The sequence below is a fragment of the Alligator sinensis genome, unplaced genomic scaffold (genome assembly GCF_000455745.1).
Source record: "Alligator sinensis unplaced genomic scaffold, ASM45574v1 scaffold941_1, whole genome shotgun sequence".
NCBI lineage: Eukaryota > Metazoa > Chordata > Crocodylia > Alligatoridae > Alligator > Alligator sinensis.
In genome coordinates, this window is record NW_005842163.1 from 1,435,972 (window position 1) to 1,441,874 (window position 5,903).

At 43.9% G+C, this 5,903-nt stretch overlaps 1 protein-coding gene across 2 annotated transcripts in view; it reads right to left on the reverse strand.

Moving 5' to 3' along the window:
• Positions 1 to 2,383, reverse strand: part of DAB1 (DAB1, reelin adaptor protein) — a 430,025-nt gene extending 427,642 nt beyond the window's left edge. Inside the window, exon 1 of one of the 2 annotated variants that reach the window (XM_025206587.1) lies at positions 2,307 to 2,383. The gene's annotated coding sequence lies outside the window, so the exon portion shown is untranslated. The remainder of the gene's footprint in view (positions 1 to 2,306) is intronic. The other variant, XM_025206586.1, reaches the window with a different exon arrangement.
• Between the last annotated feature and the right edge of the window lie 3,520 nt (positions 2,384 to 5,903).

Here is a 5,903-nt window from a genome sequence, read left to right on the forward strand (position 1 = left end):
TACAAGTATCAAAGCATCACCTGCATGGCAGAATAAGGCAATGCATGAGTTGCTATGAAAAAGACCCAGGTGCCCAGCTTAAAGCCCAAGTTAAGACCCAGATTTACCTGCAAGCCAGGAGAAAACTTCAGCATATAGGAACGTATATGTTTTAAAACATATCTAGAGTAACGCACAACAAGGAAGGATGGCATACAAGTTAGTTTGGTCTGATGACAATATGGATCCATAACTCACCTCAAAGGAGTGCACCCACCATGGAAAGTGTATTAAAGACCATATAAGAAGTGTTTCTGATATATGAGAGAGACTGCTTTGTATCACTGTGCTCATAACACAAGCTGCCTTCATTATCACTGGGAGCAGACAGAGAGAACAGTACAGAGAATTACACAATCGCTCTTTTCAACAGTACACCACAGTGTAATTTCGAGTGGGCGAGTGGGACCCCAGGCTTTGCCATCAATTTAGTAGGGGCACCAGAATCCCCCCCTGTGCCCCCAGGAAGTCCGTGCACTAGCAGCAAAAGCAGCTGCATAGCATTGCTCTTGCAGAAGCATCTGGGTGCATGGACTCTGTCATTATAAAAGCAACATGGAGGGAGGGGGGCACCTGGCGGCAGCAGCTATGTGAGCAGCAGCGGCAGCAGCGAGGAACTGTTTTTATGTCCTCAGCATAGGTAAGACACCTGTGCGCAGCCTGCCACCCCCAGCTCCCCACTCTAGGAGCCCTAACCTCTGCAGTGCTCAAAGGCACTCACCTGCCACTACATTAACTGATCCAGCACGGGAGCTCCTGAACTCCAAAAACTTCCACCTATCAGCATCAGGAACTGCAGTTATGCAGCTGAGATATCAAAAGGCATCCCAAGTGCTATAAAGAGCCTTGCATGGGTGCCCAGTGGGAGCACATGTAAGAAGAAGCCTCTCCGCACACCTTTGCAAGGGCTTTTCTCAATAAGGTGATGGTATGGAGAAACCCAGGGTGAGCTGCCAAGGGGCAGGTAGGTACATCTTCAAACCTGGGTAAATGGAGGAGGCAGGGTAAAGGCCTGCTCATCCTTGGTGGCAAGTCACTCGACTGGGATGCCACAGGGAGCAGGCTGCAGCTTTTCAAAGGCTGCATGAGAGGATGTGGCTCTCTCAAATGGTGCTGGATAGTTCCCCCCTGCACTAGTCTGTACCTCAACAGTGTAGATAAAGCCAGAATATGGAGCAGCTCTGCCAGCCCCACAAGTAAGCCCCTTCCCCTCCAGTATCTGAGGAGCCAGTCCCACCTCCCACTGCACTGTACCTTGTTTCTTGACATTTCAATCACTGATATTGGTAGGACATGTGTTAAGTGCTGTGTGATAGCATGTGTATCCCCTGGGCATTCTCCCATTCCCCAAGGGCACAGCAACAAACTGCATTGCCTCCCATTTTTTTCAACCCCCCAGCATGAGCTGCAAATCTATTTAATAGCTGCAAAGCTATTAAATCACAGGTACTTGTTCTCTGCTTGCATAATGGGAGAAGTGAGGAGCATTGCCTAGTGGAGAGAAAGGTTCCTATTCCATTTCAAGGGGCTAGATATGACAGGAAAGCTACGGGACTTTCATTATAATAACCAAGGCTTCTAATTAACATGGTGTTGGAAGATAGGCAGCTTGCATATAAATCCCCCAGCTCTATTCTAGAAATAAGGAAGAGATACCAAAGTGAATAATTCTCATTTGTCAATAGAAAGAGGTGGTTTTGATTGTGCCTTTTTGAATAGCATATTCTAGCATACCTAGCAGGGAACTGAAAATTGCTAGAGTCGTCTCCTTTATAAAATACCAATTATTTTATTATAGGGTATGCATTATGGAGGATCATTCATTTCTCTTGTTGCCTAATTTATTTTCCCCTTAAGCAAGGTTTGCTTATGCTCTTTAGAGAATGTATTTACTTGACTATCTTAGAGGCAAAGTAGTAATGTATGTTATTTAGGTCACCAATGTCAGATGCACCTAGTAAAAAGTGGCGCAGGATGGAATAAAAGATCTGTAGGAAAACTTAATAGGATGAAGAAGATAGATACCTTGATTTAATTCTTTACAGCGGCAGCATTTCCAAAGGGTGTTAAGAAATGTATCATGTGTATTAGAGGGCAGTCACACGTACATTCATTTGTCAGTGAATGCAAATTGAAACGGAAAACCAGAGGTAAAGCCCTTGAAATCTCCTAAAATCCCAAGTCATGGTTATCGTCAGTGAACACCCCAAAATGTCCATTATTAACAGCAGCAGGTTTGCATAGGTAAAAAAAAGAAAGAGAATTACCTCGGTCCTGCATGAAAAATGTCTTCCAACCATGAACATTAGATCCTACTCATGGCCACCATATCTTGCTCACTGTTTAAAGCAAAAATAAGAACACTAATTAGAAACTGCATTTGCTAGTCTAGAATTATGTTCACCTTCAAGACATGGGCACACACACACACACACACACTATAAAAATCAAGATTTAGGACCCACTTTCACACAGAAGGTTGCACCAGGTTAATTGAGTTCTAGAGATGAATCATGATGTTACAATGCACCTGTCTGTGATATTTCCGTGCATGACATTTGAAATATTACTGAAATATTAGTAAGAAATACCATGTATAAATAACTATACTTTATTTAAGACTATATAAATATTTGCCCTTTTACAGTGCAGTATTTACCCTTATTTTTCCCTGATAGCCTCTCAGCTGCCCAACTTCCACAGTATTCTTTAGGCTTCTAGTTCATACCAAGAACAGTGTCACCTGCCTCCCCTCCCTCTGCCAATTTAACATCCATTTAAATCAGTGTTGTCCAATCCATACAGCATCTCTCACCAGGCTAAAAAGATGTCTGGCCTACTCAAGCTTTGTCCACACACAGAAAGGCTGTACTGTCTTATTTACATCCACAGGCCAGGTACAGACATTACACTTTCACCAGTATAAAAGCGATTGGAAACTGGTCTACACCTGTAACAGAACAGAAGTTCGGCACACAGACTGGTTCGGCACACATAGACTGCACCGCCCAAAGGGCAAACACATCTGCTCACTACTGATCTAAACTACACCGCTTACAAAAAACCACGTAACTTATATTTCTGCCAGGGAATTTCTGCCTCTGGTTTTTTGAATGTCTGTAACTAGCCATAATGTAATTAAAACGGTACAAGCCACTGAATAAGGACTCACGTAAAGCAGTTGAAACGTGCATATATCCACGTATCTCATTTTAGTAAGAGAAAGGATAAGGTGTCTTTTTACTGCACAATATCTAGACTTACAGTTGTTCCCATATGGCTACACTGGTATAAATCACACCCCTAATCACCACTGTCATACAAAGCTCTGGGTGGACCAGACTTAAGTGTGGGAAACCCTGCAAATACTGCTGTAGGCTAGGAATTGTATTGAATTTTGGACGGCTTGCCCAGCTGGCTTGAGCGTCTTTGAAAATTAGTCGTAATGTTGACCTACAGCAATGGCAACACCAAGATTTCATTAGGGCAACCAGTACCATGGTCAGTTTAGTGCTACAGTGCTAAATATCATACTTTTCCCCGGCCTGGTCTGACACCCTCAGGCTGCTAGAGCTTCAGTTCCATCTATGTATCAACAATAACTGTAAATTAGGAGGGTTTTATTATATTGGAGTTATGTTTGTCAATAAAAAGGAAAAGTCTGTGCTAGGTTGAAAGAGTTTGATGGCTAAACATCGATTTGGAAATCACAGCTGCAGTACCTGAATACTCAAGTGTCTGCCTGGCCCTGCACCTCCTTTTTCTTTCCGACTTCTTGCGTTGTTTAACTTAAAATAATGCTTACGCCACTTTTAGTCAGGCACAGATTCTTACTTATGATCAACCCTAATGAACTGGCAGCAATGCATCGCAACATAACAGCTGGGCATTGGTGCCCATGCTGCATCCCAGCATAGACTACTTGAAAAGCATCATGATCAGAGAAGTGGCGTCATGCTACGATTTTCCTTTTGACAAGCAGAGTTAGTGGCTGCACAGAGTACTAAAGGCAGATAAGACTTCCATCCTCAGCTCTACAGGGACATACAGGTCAGGGATTTAGGTGTATTCCTAGGAAGGCATTAGGACCTGAACATCAATGCCTTCCTTCTCACCTCCCTCCAGCTTCCACCTCCCCCACATCACCCCAATTCACTGCCAGTTTGCAAATGCAACCTGAGACCTTCTAAAAGCCAACCTGGTTCTTTTAGGCATACATAGCTCTACTCACAGCATATGAACACAATGTAGTTAATATTTCTGCTGATGGTGCAAAAACCAGAGTAGAATGCAGTTCAAAATCCTGTAGGCGTGTGCATGCCTAAGTGTGAGCCTTACTTTCCTTGCTTAAGCAAGCATATGTGGTTGAATAAACAAGGAGGATGATATGTCATACTAACAAAGCCTCTTTGCTCACCTAACCTGTATTTGAAATTAAGAGCATTAAGACCCCTGGATGAAGAGGCTTTCTGATTGGCAGTCAGTGATGTCATACCCATGTCAATTACAGAAAGTAATGCATGCATTTATCTTTCAAAAGAAATAATTCCCTTTCTGAAATAGCAATAAGACACTCCAGACAGCCCATTTCCAGGGGATTACACTCCACTTCTCAGGTAGTTAAAGTCACTGAGCCTTTTGACCTTGTGCCTCCTAACACCACTGGAGGCATAATCACACAGGAATGCACTGCTTGTCATGTGTGTCTTATTGCTTAAATAAAGGTCAGCTATACAGTAATCGGATCTGCTGACATCAGGCTCGTTTGGCATGAATTATTACGAGAAAACAACATAAATGCAATCAACTGCACTATTAATTAGTTTATTATTTCATTTAGAAGATGGGATGTATAAATTAAGGAACACTAAGGGAACTCTGTCAGGCTAGAATAAAGGCATTTCTCAGGTCATTGCCTTAAACACAGATACTTCATGCTAGAATAATGCTTGCATAAGAAAAGTAAATCTTAGAACATTATAGACCTGAAGTCACTAAAACTAGTCATCTCACCAGATGAGATCCTGGTTTATTACAATAAGGTTTGATGTACAATGACTATCAGGCAAGGTGAAAACTGGTACCAAGAGCATTTTCACAGCTAAAAAGTTAACACAGTTAAATTGGAAATCGATATACATCCCAAACATTGATCAACAGAGCAAAGGTGTTTGGAATCAGGTCTCCGTGGAGTGCATGTGAGTTGTATGTTGAGCTAAAGCAGATTGAAACTGGAGAGAATGGCTGTCACAGTTTCATAGTAGGTAGGGTCGGAAGGGACATGAGCAGATCATCAAGTCCGAACCCCTGCCATGGGCAGGAAACGATGCTGGGGTCAAACGACCCCGGCTAGGTGATTATCTAGTCTCCTTTTGAAGACCCCCAGGGTAGGAGCGAGCACCTCTTCCCTTGGAAGTTGGTTCCAGATCCTAGCCGCCCTGACAGTGAAGTAGTGTCTCCTGATGTCCTGAATCTACTCTCCGTCAACTTATGGCCATTATTCCTTGTTACTCCCGGTAGTGCTCGGGGGAACAGATACTCTCCCATTGCCTGTTGGTCCCCCTTGGCCAGTTTGTAGACAGCCACCAGATCCCCCCTCAGCCTTCTCTTGTGGAGGCTGAACAGGTTCAGGTCCCATAGCCTCTCCTCGTAGGGCCTGCCCTGCTGCCCCCTGATCATGCAGGTGGTCCTCCTCTGGACCCTCTCGATGCTGTCCACATCCCTCCTGAAGTGCGGTGCCCAGAACTGGATGCAGTACTCCAACTGCGGCCTGACCAGTGTCGGGGAGAGGGGGAGGATCACCTCCTTGGACCTGCTCATGATGCATCTGTGGATGCATGACAAGATATGGTTGGCCTTCCTGA